Source organism: Delphinus delphis, chromosome 2 (assembly GCF_949987515.2).
Source record: "Delphinus delphis chromosome 2, mDelDel1.2, whole genome shotgun sequence".
Lineage (NCBI taxonomy): Eukaryota > Metazoa > Chordata > Mammalia > Artiodactyla > Delphinidae > Delphinus > Delphinus delphis.
This window is the reverse complement of record NC_082684.1, coordinates 160354449-160373411: the sequence shown is the minus strand read 5'-3', so window position 1 is coordinate 160373411 and position 18963 is coordinate 160354449. Positions and strand designations below refer to the sequence as shown.

The 18963-nt window shown below is 43.1% G+C and overlaps 1 protein-coding gene across 19 annotated transcripts in view; it reads right to left on the bottom strand.

Moving 5' to 3' along the window:
• Positions 1 to 18963, bottom strand: part of PARD3 (par-3 family cell polarity regulator) — a 642797-nt gene that overhangs the window by 600198 nt on the left and 23636 nt on the right. The window contains exon 2 of one of the 19 annotated variants that reach the window (XM_060006147.1): positions 13120 to 13167. The exons of the other annotated variants lie outside the window; for them this stretch is intronic. The gene's annotated coding sequence lies outside the window, so the exon portion shown is untranslated. The remainder of the gene's footprint in view (positions 1 to 13119; positions 13168 to 18963) is intronic. 19 annotated transcript variants of the gene reach the window in all.

Below are 18963 nucleotides of genomic sequence, written 5' to 3'. Positions count from 1 at the left end.
TCGAGTTCACCCTCAACCTCAGTGCTCAGCCCTCACTGCTCACCAACCTGACAACACTCATGTTCACCACCTCCCCTCCCCAGCCTTCCATCAATAAATTCAGTAAACTCCCTCGACATCTGCCTCCTGCCAAAGCTGAATGAACTCCATCATCCCACCGGATCTCGATCTCAGTTTGACGTCGCCGTCAACGAACCCTGACTCCCCATAGAAACAAGCTGACCCACTTTGCGCTCCGAGGTAGGCGCTGCCACCGTCCGACAGGTGTGGGGCTCGGCTGGATCTCAGCACCGACCGCGTGCTCTGCCAGTGACCCTGCACACCGCAGCCTCGGCCACAGCTCTCGGACCACCACCCTGAGCCACTCTGTCACCACTTACTAACCCACCTCGACAACCAAGTTCTCACTTAAAAGACAGCTTTCAACTGGTTTAACTGAAAGCCTCTGAACACAAAATTCGGCATCACCGAAGGATGCAGCCAGCCCTGCATTCTTTCTGACTCCCTCCCACCGTACTCACGTTTATGCCTCCATTTAGAAGGAGCCAGTCTTTAAACTGGTGAACGAGAGCTGGCCCACCTCTTGCCCACCCTCCGAAATGTCATCAACTACTCTTCAGCTAGATTGTGCCTGGACCATGGACGCCCTCCTGTAAATGTATGGGTTCTGCATTTGTGTATTCCGCTACCATTTCAGTGACAGCCCCTCGAAGACCAGCACGTGACTAACGTTTACCGTGTACCCGTCAGTGCTTCACACGGCACTGCGAATCCTAGGAGTGCTTTAAAAGAATCTATCCGAGGACTTCTCACAAGCATTACGGTATGAAAATGAAGAGGCCATCAGTGCCCTTTCCATATCCTCTGATATTCTCTGGGTGACCTCTAAGCCTCACTCTTCTAATCTATAAAAATGAGGCAGGGGATGTCACAACAGTATCAACCTCCCTCATATATTGAAGCTGTTTGCATATATTCCAGCAATTACAATAGTTCAACTTACTCCCAAAAGCCCACCCCAGCTTCACTGTAGGTACATATGAGTTCCTCCATTTATGTGACATCTGTCACGTACATACCCACCGGGGTGGAGGATGAACAGGAGCTCTGCTCTCACGGAGTCCACGGTCTGATAAGAACACGAGTGGGTAAGAATGCGTATAACAACATGTTACAGTATAATGCCACCGGAAATGCGATGGGATCGCTAAAGAACAACAGGGCTGGGTGAGCGAGGGTCAGAAAGAGGCAGAGTAAGTGTGTGTCTAAGGAGGAGGGGGGAGGGGACATTTGGGAAGGATGGGTTCAGTCAAAAAAGACTGCTTAGGGCTTCCCTGGTGGTGCAGTGGTTGAAAGTCCGCCTGCCGATGCACGGGACACGGGTTCGCGCCCCGCTCCGGGAAGATCCCACATGCCGCAGAGGGGCTGGGCCCATGAGCCATGGCCGCTGAGCCTGCGCGTCCGGAGTCTGTGCTCCGCAACGGGAGAGGCCACAACAGTGAGAGGCCCGCGTACGGCAAAAAAAAAAAAAAAAAGATTGCTTAACCAAACGCTGATGGAGATTAACTGAGGGAAACAGCAACAACAGAATTAATTGCTCTCTTCCCCATTAAAATACTTCAGCTCTAAAAGGATTTTACAAATGAAGGGACCTCAATGTTTCTCAGTTCTGCCATTTGAAAAACAGAACAATACTTATAGCACTTTACATACCATGAGAAAGCAACCAAAATGCTCCAAATAACTCAAAGGTCTTTTTAAAAAAATAGGTTATACATCAGCACAGTCATTAACCCTGACAGACTGATTACTGAGACTTTTAAAGAGTTACATTAGACAAAACTCTTCAGTGTCCATTTTTTCTCTGTATAAAACCGTATCCAGTGTTCTTCAGTTACACTTCTATGCGCTTCACACACGACACCCCACAACCATTCCACACTCCAAGAATGACAACTCCCTGCAACGCGCCTCCTAATTAACACGGGCGACACTGGCCTCAGCAGCACGACTGCTGCCATTTATCCTCAGAGAGCACTAGCTCTGCTCCAGCACATCCTCTTCCTAGACTGACAACATGCATTTGTGTCTGAAATTGGGTGTGAGGCCTACGTGCCTCTTTACGTAACCCCCCAGCTGCTGAGTCTCTGTGGCTCTTTTCTAAGTGGCATTAATTCAGAATGAGGAAGCGGGGGGGGGGGGGGGGGGGGGGGGGGGCGGAGGGGGAGGTTCCCTGCTCTGATCTGCCCTTACTACCAAAGCCAGCTTTATCTTATTAAAATACAGCCCCAATCACTTAATTCCCCCGCTCAAGAACTTTCAATGGCTCCCAATTACTTCCTAAATTAAGTATCAGCTGATGGTCCGACATCCAAGACCCTCTATTACATGATGCCATTTTTCTGTCTTGTCTGCCACCTTACAGCTACATTATTCAGCCAAATATTCCCTGCACCTCAGACATGAGCCATCGTGTCACCTCTGTGGCTCGCCATGCTGTCCCTGCCAACATGCCCACATACCTGCTCTTCTATTAAGATCCACTCAATGCCGTCTCCCCTCCAACATCTTTCCTGGTTATTCAACCAATGATCATCTCTCATGCCTTTGAGCTGCAAAAGCACTTTCTCCCTCTGATTGAAACTATCCCTTTTTGCCTGGTACTCCTGAACTAAGCTTATACCTCTAGCCCTGAGCTAGCCTATAAACTCCCTGAAGACAGAGCTTTGACATCTGACTCATCGCATCACCTCTGCTAAGCACCCTGCACAGAATGGCTTACCTGGACTTGGTAAAGCATCCTTCACCCAACTTTTCACTACAGAGGCCCTGAGTGTCAGGAGGAACAGCTTGTAGGTAAAAGAGAGGCACAGGCGTTTTTGAGCAGGTGCATCACAGGCTTGGCGCTCACTCTCAGAGGAGCAGGGTGGCCTACCAGAGGGGAAAGCACTAGACTGGGAGTCCAAACTCGCCTGCCACTTACCAGGTATGTAACTGCGGACAGATGACTCACCCTCTGGACCACAGGAACCTAACCCAGAATGTCTGCTTTGAGAGTAAATTAGAGGGGACGAATAAACTGCATGTCAAGTTCCAGTTTCAATGTCCTAGTGGTGGCGCCTGCAGTGACTGAGGTTACGTGAGGACTCCGGACAGAGAGCATACGACCTGTTCTCAGGATCCACCAGACTGGAAAGTTGGGGTAGCAAGGAGAGGCCATGACCTTCAAGGTCTAACATCACTGGATTTGGGGAGTTTTTGTGATATTCCTCTGGGAACTCAAAACCCTAAAAGTCTATGAGGTTGTTCTGGAATGAAGTTCAAGTGCTCCTCTGGGAGATGAAAAGGAGGGAAAGGAGGGAGGGAGGAAGACCTGGTATTAAAAATCTGTCACTGTAAAACATGCGAGCATTCACGATTTTCCTCAAGAAACTACACATAAGTAAATTCATAATGGTTTTTAAAAGTTTGTACTCCTTTCATTAAAATGTTCCAGGATAAACAACAAGGTCCTACTGTATAGCACAGGGAACTCTATTCAACATCCTGTGATAAACCATAATGGAAAAGAACATGAAAAATAACGTATATAACTGAGTATATAAAAAATAAAAATAACGTATAACTGAGTCACTTTGCTGTACAGCGATAATTAACACAACATGGTAATTCAACTGTACTTCAACAAAAAATAAATTAAAAAAAAAAACCGTCCTGGCCTCTGAAAGCAAATGTGAACAGAGCACAGCAGTGCCGAAGCCATTCACCAGGGCAGCTTCCCCGAAGGCGGGCACAGCACAGCTCTGCCCATCCCAGCTATTGGCCTTAGTATCACTCAGCCTCCTGGGTTCATCTTCTGGGGACAACAGCAATAATCGCACCCACCAGACGGGATCGCTGTGAGACTGACAGGATCCCCCGTGTGTATCACTGTGCCTGGCACATGGGCGTGCGCCATGGACGTTTGCTGCTGCCATCACCACCATCAAGATGGTTGCCGTGCAACTAGCAGGGTACATCTGTCCGCATGTTGTTAGCGCAAAACAATCTTCTAAAGCAAAAACTAATTACCCAGAACTGAGAAAGAAAAATAACGTCAGCCAGTCCCACCCACGTAAGCCTTACAAACACTTGCTGCCTTTTTTTTGTTGGTGGTGTCTGGTTCTAATGCCAGCCAAGGAACAGTTTTCACTGCCTCTTTCAATTCTGTGGTGTATCTCATGAAGTAATAGGTGTTTAGGCAAAGACACACACATGCCCAGGCTGGTATATTTAAAAGAACCAATCTGATAGAAATGAACGCCCTGTCCTTTTAGGCAGAAACAAAGCAGTTTTTCCACGGGGTGAGCTCAGACCTTGTTTAATGGAGCTTCACAGAAACAGAGCAAATTAAAATGACACTATTTCCTAACAGCTCACAGGATAAGCCAACAAAGGTGGGCCACGCCTATAAACAAGTTCAGGTCAGCCCTTGACAGTGGTAAGAAGTGGAACCAAATACCAAGGAAGTTTTTCAATCTGGAAGGCGTGACTGCCTTTATTACTCCCGAGGAGCAAAGCACAAGGACGCGCCTCTAAGGGTTTCTGCTTTTTCCAACAACTCTGTAATGCCTTGGTCCGGTCTAGAGCAGAAATATACCCATCAGATTATAATGCCTGAATAAAATAGAAACTCAGGCCCGTGTGAATCTAATGAATAAACCAAGTGAATAGAGTTGGATATAAACAGGATCCGAAGATAAAACCAGATTTTGCGTGGTGCGTGTTACCAGGTTTGAAGCCCATCCTCTCAAGGCAGCTAATCTTTCAAACCCTCTGGGTTGGGGCAAAATTTCCCACATTTGCTATTAAAGCAGCGGCTAAAGCGGCTGGCAGGCCGGCTGGTCCACGAGCAGCTGCCAGTACTAACAGAACTGGAGTGGCAGCAATGTCTTCACTACATTTAACGTATGGATACATATTGTTTTGTTGTTGCCACTATGAGCAAGGGCACATACAACTCGAGCCGATAACTCTTTACAGCCAGGATGAACGTAACTACACTAGATGTTTGAACAAAGGAAATTGCACTAAAGTTGGCAAAAATCAAGTTGTTCCCTGAGAGATTCAATTATATTAAAAATGTGAATGGGAAATCATCCAAGTGATTTTATTATCAGAACTTCAAAATGTTTTATTTCCTTTTCAGAAATGGATCTACCACTCCACATATCAAGAACATAGTTCAAGTTTTGACATGCACAACCTTAAGAATTCTTTTTTTTTCTTTTAAATCAGTTTGTACCCTCGTTTATAGTGAATGCTTAATTACCCATGATTCTTTTTTAAATTTTATTTATTTATTTGTGGCTGATTCTTTTTTAAATTTATTTATTTATTTACTTATTTATTTATCTATCTACGGCTGCATTGGGTCTTCGTTGCTGCGTATGGGCTTTCTCCAGTTGCAGCAAGCGGGGGCTACTCATTGTTGTGGTGTGCAAGCTTCTCATTATGGTGGCTTCTCTTGTTGTGGAGCACAGGCTCTACACGTGCCGGTTTCAGTAGTTGCGGCACGTGGGCTCAATAGTTGTGACTCGCGGGCTCTAGAGCACAGGCTCAGCAGTTGCGGCACACGGGCTTAGTTGCTCCGCGGCATGTGGGATCTTCCCGGACCAAGGCTTGAACCCAAGTCCCCTGCATTGGCAGGTGGATTCTTAACCACTGCGCTACCAGGGAAGCCAAAGAATTAATAATACAATAAAAAACAGATGTCAATTTAATAAGGTCAGCCTTTTTAAGGTAGACTACCAATACATTAAAATATATATATATAAATATATGTAAAATATATATATATAATATATGTAAAATATATATATATTATATATATAAAGTACCTTAAACGTTAGCAATTAAGCAATAAACAGATAAGTTTTTCCAAAACACATGGGCAACTCAATGAAAATGGATGCTAGAAATTTAATTAATTTAATGCTTTTGTAACCTGTTTTTTTAATTGATTTCTCTATATTTCACTTTATTTAAAATGCCTATTTATAGATATTTCTCTAATATCTATAAGAGATAAAGAGATAATAAAATCAGGAGCCAAACTCCCAAAGGAAAAGTTTCCTTCTCTCTTCACGATTACCTTCTAAAGCGGTTAAAATCACTTTTGCTTCAAATCATTTGGCACCAAAATATGACAGATACACAGTGATGTTTAAAATTTCACTAACCTAATTCCAATACTTTTCACAGGACATTTTATTCCACAGTGCTGTCACGATTCAAAATAAAAGGAAGCCATTTTATTTGAAACTATCAAAGTAAACCCTGCTAATTTTTCTTGGGTCTGCTCTGAATTGCAGATTGCAGAAAATCATTTGGAAACATTCTATATTTTGCAGCTATTGTTAAGCAACGTAGGTTTCTTCAACAGTAGAAAGTATCACTATTCAAATGTCAATTTTATTTTAATACATAAAACTTCTTCTAAATATTCATATTTCTAGAATGCAAGCTCTAGAAGGGAAGTAGGGGAGATTCTTTTTGATATTCAGCAACATGGAAAGCAGGGTGCAAACGAAATCTGCCCTCTCAGCAATATTTAAATAACACTAAAAACGTGAAGCAGTGGAGTTCCTTCCCACCATCAATAATTAAATCAGGCTTCAAAGCATGCAATTTAAGTAGAAGCATCCTTCCTGCAGAGCCCGCAGCTCCTGATCATCAGAGGTCCAGCATCATCGGCACTGCCTGGGCTCTTGTCTGAAGTGGAGATTCTCAGCCCCCACCTCGGACCTGCTGACCCAGAGTCTGCATTTTCACAGGTTCCCCAGTGTGCACATGAAAGCTGAAGAAGCGCTGCTCTAGAGGAGTATGGCATTTAAAAACAGAAAAAAGGGACCTCCCGGGTGGTTCAGTGGTTAAGACCCCACACTTCCATTTCAGGGGGCACGGGTTCGACCCTTGGTCGGAGAACTAAGATCCCGCATGCAGCACGGCAAGGCCAAAAAATTAATTAATTAATTTTTAAAAACACACACACAGAAAACAATGTAATGAGATATCGACAGAAAAACAGTATAACTCATGAAACCAGGCCTCCCACATGTGGCAGTGATAAAATCCCAAGAGTCTTACTAGAGGCATCCCATTGACAAAATGTGCACACCAAAAATCAGGGGCTTGAAATTATCCCTGACTAAAAGCCAGGGCCATCCTCAGAAAGTAAGATGTGTGATTACATAAAAGTGGATAATCATTACACTTCCCAGTTTAAGGGAACCTGCAGGTTAATTCTGTAGTCTACAGATGAGAAAATTGATATGTAAGGTTACAAAGATGATTGCTGACCTGGAATTGAGTTACGACTGAATAATTCTCTATCTCTGTGTCTCAGCGCCTAACCTCAGCACGGCACCTTTCCCTCCTTCCTCTCACGCTGTATCAAAAGAAGGACCCCTGTCCCTTGGCATTAGCCCTTTCTATTCCCACCGGCATCTTCGTTCAGATGCTCATCACTCACTACCTAATGCAAGGTACGTTCCCCCAGGTCCTCTGTTTATCCCCTCTGCAACTGAGATAACCCTACAGGTCCCTGCCCACAGTCTTCCTCAGATATCATCAGGAATCTCACCTATTCAAAACCTCACAGGATCGCATTTCTTAGGGGATAAGGGAGAAATGCCCACGTCTGCCTATGCAGCCTGCCATGCAGGTAGGTCTCTGCCACCTCACCTCCCAAGATGGCCAACAGCACCCTCTGTGCACCAGCCCACCTGCTGTAAGTATAGTTCATGAAACCCTGCAGACTCCTCGTTGCTCAGACTTGTCTCCTGGCCTGGAATCTGTTACTCTAACAAGGTCCCATCCCAAAACCAAGTCCCACCTCCTCCATGGGGCCAAAGCTCTCTGTGTGTCCCTGAAGAATTCATGTTCACAGACATTCACTTTTCCTTCTTCTCCTGTCCTGTTAGTTCCGTCAGGGTAATGACTGTATTGTGAATCCTTTTAACATGACAAGCCCAGTAGGTAAATACACTGGAGAGTAAGTGATGACTGGTGAAAACTGCAATGGAAGGAATTTCTTCCAAGTTGGTATCCAAAGCCACCCAACTCAAGTAAATTTCTGGATGAAGGGGGAAAAGATCGGGTAAGGATCCCTCAATGAGATTTTCTTCACAACAATGTTATATTTATAAGGGTAGTGTATGTACCCCCCACTAATTTTCCAAATTTAGGCCTTATAATATGCCAATGATTACAATCCAAAAGCAGCGATTAACCTCATTTTCTAAAATACCCTCTAAAATACTCAAGTGCTAGGATACCACGTATCTCTCAGCACCTTCCATGGTACCTGGTACCAAATAAGTGCTCAACAAACACTGGTGGAATCAATAGATGGGGTTTCCTTTTTTTTTCATTTATCACACAAAGAGACTCCATGAGTAAAGAGCCGAAGAAACCAAATTAAAAAGGAAGATTTGAAGAGACTCAGGAAAGAATCTGCCCTAAGCAGAGCTTAGCTCCTCCTACACTTCTCCTCCTCTTCCAAGAAGCAAATTTCATTTAATGAGGAGGCTCTTCAGTAGATGTAAATTTAAATGAAAAAACTCACCAAGCTGTGAGTGACCATTATGCCTGCTGACCCGAGTAATCCTTGCCAAACACAAACAAAAATGCAGAAAATACACTGCTAATGGCTCATAAGATGGTTCCTCACTAAAGGAAAAAAAAACAGCTATCAAAAGATGCCATGTATTTTTCTCAAAGTAACATTTTCTCTATAAAGTCACTTTAAGTTCTTCTAGAACAGTAAGGAAAATATGTACAAATAAAAAACATAACTGAGAGGGCACCAATATATGGAGGAGATGTGCCTATTTATAGGCCAAGACCCACTTACACTGCACGAATAAGCATTTATGCAGATTTCAACCTGCACCCAAAAACGTGTGATCTTAGTTATTTAGTGAGGATTGAACATCTTTGAGAGGCGTGTACTATAGAAAAAATGTCGTAAATACTTTGCTAAAAAGCATGACTCACTAATACACCAATTACATATCAAAGGGAGGACAGACTTTTGCAAACAGGATCATAAAAACGATCCAAAATGAGGAGTGAGAATCAAAATATTTGATGGTTCAAAGATTTACTCTAAAATACTAAAGAAAGAAAATCTATTTCTACATGGTCCCCTGGCTTGTATTCTCAATAGAGAAAGGAAGCTGCAATAAATACCTTCGCAAAAACAGACACACTCAGCAGATGGAACTTGAGCTTTAAAATATGGCCTTGGGCTTCCCTGGTGCCGCAGTGGTTGAGAGTCCGCCTGCCGATGCAGGGGACACGGGTTCGTGCCCCGGTCCGGGAAGATCCCACATGCCGCGGAGCAGCTGGGCCCGTGAGCCATGGCCGCTGAGCCTGCGCGTCCGGAGCCTGTGCTCCGCAACGGGAGGGGCCCCAGCAGTGAGAGGCCCGCGTACCGCAAATAAAAAATAAATAAATAAAAAATAAAATAAAATAAAAAAAAATAAAATATGGCCTTAATGAACCCTCTTGCACTGTTGGTGGGAATGTGAATTTGTACAGCCACTATGGAGAACAGTATGGAGGTTCCTTAAAAAACTAAAGATAGAACTACCATTCGACCCAGCAATCCCACTACTGGGCATATACCCTGAGAAAACCATAATTCAAAAAGAGTCATGTACCACAATGTTCACTGCAGCTCTATTTACAATAGCCAGGACATGGAAGCAACCTAAGTGTCCATCGACAGATGAATGGATAAAGAAGATGTGGCACATATATACAATGGAATATTACTCCACCATAAAAAGAAATGAAATTGAGTTATTTGTAGTGAGGTGGATGGACCTGGAGTCTGTCATACAGAGTGAAGTAAGTCAGAAAGAGAAAAACAAATACCCTATGCTAACACACATATATGGAATCTAAAAAAAAAAAAAGGTTCTGAACTGCCTAGGGGCAGGACAGGAATAAGGACACAGACATAGAGAACGGACTTGAGGACACGGGGAGGGGGAAGGGTAAGCTGGGACGAAGTAAGAGTAGCATTGACACATATACACTACAAAATGTAAAAATAGATAGTTAGTGGGAAGCAGCCACATAGCACAGGGAGATCAGCTTGGTGCCTTGTGACCACCTAGAGGGGTGGGATAGGGAGGGTGGGAGGGCGACACAAGAGGGAGGAGATAAGGGGATGTATGTATATGTATAGCTGATTCACTTTGTTATACAGCAGGAACTAACACACCATTGTAAAGCAATTATACTGCAAAAAAGATGTTAAAAAATAAAATAAAATAAAATATGGCCTTAACATGTTCATTTAACTACCAAAATTACTTGTCATTCATACCTGGGCATCGAGGAAAGCAATATCCACTTACACAGCAAATGAACTGCTAGCAGAACCAGGCGGCACACCAAAGGAGCTGACACATTCCCTTGGATTCAAAACAAAATCATCCCAGCATTTCATTTTCATCCTACCATAGCCTTATCTAATTCTTTAATTTTCTCTTTACTTTGATGAAGCTCTTAATTATAAACCAAAAAAATAGAAAATGCATCTATAAACTCTCTACCCTTCAACAAATAACATTTGGGTTTTACCTTAGTTATAGCGTATTTAACATTGTTCTAATTGTAGGATACATTTAATTTTGTACCTTTTTTTCACTTAACCTAGCATAACCTTTTTTCACTTTGCTAGAGTCTTTGTATATATTTAATGGCTACATATCATTTCTTCTAATGGATAAACCATGGCTTACATAACGATTTTCCTGCTGTTGGACCTTTGAAGTCATTCTGAGGATTTCAGGATTTAAATAATGCTGGCTGAATATTCTGACCCATAATTTCAATTTTCTAGGGATAAACAATTTCCCAGAGAACAATATTCTAGGAACTGAATGAAAGGGTAAGAACATTTTTGTAGATCTTGATAATCTTGCCAAAGTGCTTTTCAAAGGACATTGTACACTTTTGCACAAGACCACCAGCAACGTGGTGGTCCAAACGCACCAGGTCACTATGACTTTGCAGCATGGGGTATGTTATGCATTTTTTGTTTCACCAACTTAATAAGATAAATGATAATATTTTAATTTGTGAGTCTGTGAATAGTAGGTATATTCAGTGGTTTTCCACGGCTTTTTACTAGTTAGTTCTCTCCTTTGTAAATCGCCCATTTGAGTCCTTTGGCCAAGCATCCATTGGGCTCTTAATATTCTCATTAATTTGATGGAGTCAAAGTGCCCCGTAAGTGCCTTGCATTTTCAGTGAGAAGCTTTCATACTAGAAGAAGAATAGGGACTTAATTCTATCACTGGTCAGTTGGATGAATGTTCAGAAGTGAACAACACATCACTACTCCCAGGGACTCCCACCTCTGGGAAGGAAAGACTGCTTTGCTTTAAACCAGTGGCTCTCCAGTTTATTTAACACAGCTCTCATTTCTCAACCATTACTACTTCCCAACAGAGAACAAAGTCAATGACAAACATGGACTGTCACTGTACAAACAAATGGAGGGTAAAAATACACATCTACTGACATTGGGTCATGCTTGAACACCAAAGCATACGTAACTTAAATTCTCATTATTAAAAAATTATAATCCCCCAATGCTGTTGATAATAAAGCGTATCACTACACCCTGTAGATCTGGCCAAAGAATTCACAGCAAACCGCACGGCATCACCATTTATGCAGGGCTTCTAAGATCAAGGCTAAGGTTAAGACAAAATTATCCCTGAAAATTACGTAAATAGACTACACAGTACAGCACGTATATGGGTTTCTGAGTACTGCACCTTCTCCCACAAAGGCCAATGCTGCCAGTTTTTCCTGTAGTGTTGGAAGAGACTGCTGTTTCTTTGGTTGAACACCAGAAGTCTGGTAAACACAAGTCTGACTTGTTTAGGAGAATGTTGCATGGAAAAAATATATATATACTGTTAATTATCTTTAAGCAAATATTTATAGTTAAATTAGCATAAGTTAAATGTACATGACACAATGCCACTGTATATTGATAACGATGACACCAAATGAACTAATTTATAATTTAAAAGCAAAAAAAAAGCAGCCACTGAAAACCACAACCAACTCAAAGACCACACTGATCTTACGCTGATAAAACTTCCTTCTCAAGTTTTATTACTTGAATTAAAAGCACCTGCATGTACATACCTGTCGCTGTTTCGCAACCTTGCCAAGTACTAAGTGACATCCACACTTTAAAATACTGAACTCAAATCTCACACTAATTTTTCATTTACAGGTAACAAATTTCAGTAACTATTAAATTTTTGACTTAGTTTTTTAAAAATGCAAGTATATGAAATGGAAGAACCCAAGATCTGCGTTGTCAGAAATTATGCTTTGAAAATCACTGCTTTGGAAGACAAGTGCCAACCAGATAAAGAAAATGTACTTTGAGGGAAAAAGGAATTTTTTTTTTTAACTCCAAAATCCCTTTCTTCTGGAGACTGATACAACATAGAAAGAAGTAGCATAGTACCCAGTGGTTCAAGATTATGTGACAGAGAAACTGCTCAAAATACAGCAGGACTCTAACCTTTATGTGCCATTAGACCAAGACTGACCAGCACAAAGAACACATTTCTTTGCAGGATCAAGACTGGACAGACAATGGAACGCAAGTCTGCCAGTTAAAGGTACCCTTTGCTCAGAAAATGTATTACAAGAGGAAATGCTGGGTGTGCTTGCAGGAGTACGAAGAAATGGGGCTGCAACTAATAGGGAGGCAAAACAGACAAAGCACTGCTATGAGCATCTGCCACTCACTATCCAGAGAAACCAAGTTTTATATAGACAAAATACGTGTAACTTTCTTACTTTTAACCACAAATTTGCACAGAATCAAAATGTGAGGGAAACCTCCAAGTATCACTCTAGAACTTTAAGAGCATGTCCTAAGAACTCTTGTCCTGCCTCTGAAGAAGCAGTAGGAGAAGCTGTCATCCTCAGTTTCATTCTTTGTCATTAACAACACTTTGTTCTTGCACAAAATCAATGTAGTTCATTGTAGAAATGTTGGAAAAGTATGAAGAAAATCAAATTCACCCATAATTTGGACCAAACAGGAACTCATTCGTCAGGCAGTCAAGAGCCCTGGAAGAAAGTGAGAATCCAGTTTTGAAACTAGTAATAACAAGACAAGGGAATAAGCAGCACGGCAGCAGATACCATCTCTAGACCTAATTTTGAAAACTCCAAGAAAAAGAACACATTACTCAACTAAAAGAGATCACTGTCTTTGCAGCTCTGGGGACACTGAAGCATGACAGCCTGAGGAAGATAACACAGCATTATGCAAAGCAATTAATCTAACTGGGTGGTTCAGTTTTTAAAACAACATATCTAAAAGCTGGAGGGGGGACTTCCCTGCTGGCGCAGTGGTTAAGAATCTGCCTGCCGATGCAGGGGACACAGGTTCAATCCCTGGTCCGGGAAGATCCCACATGCTGCGGAGCAACTAAGCCTGTGCGCCACAACTCCCGAAGCCCGCGCACCTAGCGCCCATGCTCCACAACAAGAGAAGCCACCGCAATGAGAAGCCCGCACACCGCGACGAAGACCCAATGCAGCCAAAAATTAATTAATTAATTAATTTAATTTAATGCTAAAAAAAAAAAAAACTGGAGGGGCAGGCACATGGCCAAGGAGGAAACAGAAATGTGCTACGAACCACAAAGAACTCTGTCAGGAAGATAAACCCAAGAATTAGCTGAAGTGCAGGAACAATTTTCTAAGTAACTAAAGGAGGAAATTAAGGTTCTAAGCTATATTTGGAGCACAGGACAGGCTACAGTGCGGAGAACGTAGGCTACTACTAACCAATTGTATTTCTTCTTGGTCTTTGTTAACAAGAATTTCAAGCTAGAGAAGGAACAACACTGAGAAGAAAACCAGTAGCCTCTCTCTCCCTCCAAAAGAAATTTAAAATAAGAACATTTCCAAAGCATTTTCAGTAATTTCGTGTAATTTCCCCCACTTTAGAACCTTCAAATGCTCATGGAGGCAGGTACAAATTCCTCTGCTTGACAATAAGCCCCTTCCCTCCAAGGTCAGTCCCTCTCCCCCTGGTGGACTCACCCAAAGCCACTTTGAATGTCACCTTCTCTGGGTGGGCTCTTACTTGCCATCAGCCTGGGAAGAGTGAAGGTGATCCTCCCTGGGTTTCCACGATACGTGGTCCTTGGGTCTCTACCCCATTTCCCACCCTGCTGCCGCTGTTTCCCACTGGACTGGGGGCTCTGAGAGGGCATCTTCACATCACTAGCACCACAAACTCAGTAAGAGATGCTCACTTCTTAATTAATCAACTAATGACTGATTCTCTGAAGAATGGTCATGGGACCAGGAAAGAGATCAGAAAATTAAGATGAGCAGCGCTGTCTCCCCAAGGATGCAGGAGACCAGTTAGGCTCCGAGCTAGAGCCTTATTCTCCAACATCCTTCCAAGGGAGGGAGTGCCGTGCCCTTCAAAAAAAAAAGAAAAAGCTGCAACTCAGTGGTTGAGTCACTTGTCTGAGGTCCCACAGCTAAGAAATGGCTCCCAACCCCATATCCACATGCCTCCAGAGCATCTCCCTTCTCCCTCAGATGGAGCTGGGGGATGGGAGGGGGGGCAGCAGATTCCAGTAAACTCTGAGCATCAGCCAGGGACACCGTAACCTACCCTGGGACCCCTTGGGCCGCATCCATGAAACTAGCCTCGTTTTTTAAATGTCAACCAAGTATTTTTTAAATTTCCCAAATTGTTATTATTATACTAGATGGTGAAACTGTGAATGGATGGTAAATGTCCTTGGGTGTTGAATCTGGTCAAAACCGCACGTGTGGCACTTTGGACCGTACTTGTAAGCCGGTGGGGTCTCCAGGTGTCCCCCATAAGTGGTCAGTGAGGGAGGGAGAGAGCACCAGGTGACCTCCAGGTCTGATTCCCAGTCTGATTCTGCACCCCTCGGCCAAGGACAAACGTAAGACAGCAGCTGGTTCAGATCCACGTGTCTGGCAAGTAGCAATATCTCTGTGCTGCCTCAACCTCATGTTGGGTTTTTAGCTTCTAGACCTGGGTATCACAGACGGAGGGGAAAAGACTCGCCTGTCTTGCTGAACAACAAGCAACGTGAATCGCCAAGGGTGAAAACGAAGCAGGTATCAGGCCCACAGAGCTTTTCCAATAAGGGTTTTTAACACTTAGAACTGGCTGCTGTGAATGGCACTGAGTGCATCGCCATAGGCGTGATCCCCAGGCAAACATCTGGTGAAGACCATGTCTACACTGCTCAGAAGGCTTTCAGATTTAAAAGCGACTTCTTAGGATCTGTACTGCCCTACATTCTATTCTACTAGTTACATGGGGAATTGTACGTATGCTGAACTGATGTAAATGTCAAATCATATTTTTAATGAAGAGCTTGCTGTTTAAAAGACCGAGTGTGATTCTCCTCTCAGTGCGTCCTTGGTAGAAATGCATCTGTTGTTTGTACACATTTCCTTAAAGTGAGGCAGGTAAACCAGCATTTCTGCTCACAAGGGATGGCCAAAAAACAGCAAATTGACAAAGGTGTCGGATTCTGACTTAGAGTAACCTAGCGTCCTACAGCATAGACAGCAAATGTAATCAATCCACATCGATATATGCAACGTTACAGCCACCATCCATACAAAATAAAGCAACTATGCGGAGATCAACTGTTCCTGAATTTGCCACAAGAACCCACGGGATTCACTACTTCTATGGAGGGACGTGCACACAGTGCAAGCCGTAGGAGACACTCACTTGTTGTAACATTTCGATCACGTGTCATGTAAAACTGCAAATACTATCCAGATGAGATTCACACGTGACAAAATCCAACACAGCTCTCTCACTTGGCACTTTCGGGAATATGTGCCCATTTCAGAGAAACTCGTATACAGGGGCTAATTCCTCGGTGGTTTTCTTGGGTCCCTTGTAGCTGAGGCTCCATATGCTTAGAAATCAGCGAACGACGACACTGATGCCGCCGAGTGACACGTGGAATCAACATTCCCCATCACACTCTCCATGCCTTCTCTCCATTATCTTCTCGGCACAGGAGATGCCTGACACCTGCAGGTTATCCCCACGGAAACACTGTGAAGTTTATTTTGGCTCTGCGTCTTTTATGTGAATGGTTTTCAAGTTGCTGATACCTATTTTATAAAATATTTATTTTGCCCTTGACCTAACCTAACCTTAAAAACCAATCACCAGATACGTCCCTGGTTTTCCATTTCTTCCCCCAGACCCAGATGCTATTCAACAATGGAAGTGTGGGTACAATTTGTCAGGCACTTTGAAGGTATTCTCTGTAAGTCCAAGAACTGGTTTATGGGAGAACTCTTGGTCAACAGCCTTCTCAATACATTTTTGGAATGGTGTAGACTATAGGATAACAATTTACATGATAAGGTACACAAGCACTTCCCTTGCACAAGTAATAAAATTTTATGGCATTATTTTCTGGGGATAAACATCTAATTATTACAAGCCTGTAATCAGAAAGAGGTCATATGAGTGCTACCCTAAAGAATTATATCTTGGAGGTCATCAAGAATCACAATAGGAGGAAATCCTGCTCTGCTGTTAAAACTCTACTGGGATTCATTAATAAAATCATTACTAAGTGGAAACGGAGTTGCCTTTGGTCTCCTGCCTACTTTATCCCCAGGGACAACAGCACGCCCCTTCTTTCCTCCTGCCACAGTTTTTACAGGAGCCGTATTTTTACAAATGAGAATGGGAAGAGCTGCAGTTCAAAACTGCTGTTATTTTTCTGTTCTGTTTCTCTGGGTAAAACAGGACTTCTAAACTAACAAAGAACAATAATCAGTGTAGACGAGACATACAGTACACTGTACTAAGGAAATACTGAAAACCAACCCTCGGGATGCTACACAGTAAAAGCAGCTGAAACTCAATATTAAGGCTAAATTGCAAGATATTATTTCACACAGCTGTGAGGGGAAACATAAAAGCAACTGGGGATTTCCTGTATTTGAAGGGAAGTACTTCCGTTTTCTCTGTACTTTTCTTGAACCTGGGGGGCAGATGACTTTCCCATCCCAAGCTTTCCAGTTCCAGCACAGCATCCAAGCTCTGCCCCTTCGGGGACCTGGGGCACCCCTCCCCGACCAGCCCCCAGAGCGCCCACATGTGCAGAGGCTCCCAGGAGCATCAATCTAGGAATCTGGGTGACGCCGAGCGTCTCCGAGAGGCTGCACAGCTGCAGATGCTGTGGGTCGGGTAGCAGAGACGCCCTCTGTGCTTATTTCCCTCGCCCCTCTGACCCCGACCTCAGGCTCTGGATGAGCTGCGGTACTTCGCTAGGGAAACTGGTATTTCCTGTCTGCTCTCCAGTCACTTCCTATTCTTTTTTATTGGTTTCTGGTGGTTTCCATATTCAGAAAAAAAAAAAAAAAGCAGAATAAAGAGGCCCACCAGATTTCGGCTTTCTTTCATTGCTAGTACTTGATGCAAAAGGAAAACAGGCGAAAACCTCTCAAATCAAGAGTCTGGTGGTGTTTTTAGGAAAAGGTTAGTATGATCCTGTAATAGAATGTTTAAACAAAGTTGGATCTGATTCTCTAAATACACCATGCCTTTTCCCATAAGGCATTTAACTTCAGTTATTTGAATAAACAAGGGTTTCTAGGAGGAGAAGTGTGGGGAGGGGAGTCGGACACATTAATTTCTCAGCAAGGTCCACACTCACAAAGTGTAAAGGAAACAAAGCATCACCCCCGGCCTGGAGCTCACAATTCTATTGGGGGAGCCAGCTCCTGGACCGGGGAGCATATGAGCCACACTGCACACCTGGGACTGAACTGCATGGCCCCCCAATCACAAGACAGCAGCGGAGATGCTTCTGAACTTTTTAGAAAAACAAAACTGTATAATTAATGGAATTCTCTCTTCACAGCGCTTAAGCACTCTAAACGTTGATGCCTAAACCTGGCACCTACTGAAAAATTGTGACACGCCTGCTATACTTTTTAGATATTTTTAACTTGTAAAGAGAACAGAGTAAGGGAATACACCCTGACTCCACTATTACCATATAATTTTCCCTCATATATCATCCCAACTAGCTTCTGGACCCAACTGCATCATAGCAGAAGCCTCCAACAAATTACGGAGGCCCAACTTAAGGCCAGGGTGTAACCCAAACCCATTGTGATCAAGCAGCGTGAGAAGACCTGTCTGTGTGCTCATGGAAGATCCCAAGAAGTCCTAGCGGAGCAGAGGCTACACCCAGCCTCCTCCACTGAGCGCTGGAGAAACGTTTTAGAAAGGCTACCGTGGAATCTTGAAGGAGGACCCCCAGCACCCTCCGAGAGAGCCAGAGGTGCTCAACCAACCCTGGGGCACACAGGAAGGTCTTCCTTGAGGAGCTCCATCTTTCATAACCTCCAGTGTTGAGATGAGCCCTACATCTGTTCTTTTCAATTACCTGCAATTCTAACAATGACATCAACACACTTAATAGCTGGCCACTCCACTTCTGGCTGCTCAGAAGACCTGCAGTACTTGGAATTATCGCCCCAACACGTCGGTGCTGTCACCTTTACCCAAGGAATTACAAAGGTTAACTTGGTTTCCCCCTACATGACAGCTTTATTCCAAGAAGGACTTAAAGTAAGCATTTAAATTTCATTTAGTTTAAAACATTTTTAAAATACCACCTTTGTCAGTGTGCTAAAACTTAAGATTTGATTGATTAAGTTGAATTTATTTTAATCCAAGGGACAATAGTTAAAAAGCTTTAATTTGGGACTGATGTAACTCCCATCTAGAAATTTCGGTTTTTAAATATTCTCTCTAACGTACATTTACTTGAACTTTTAGATATTTGATTGATATCAACTTTTTATGTA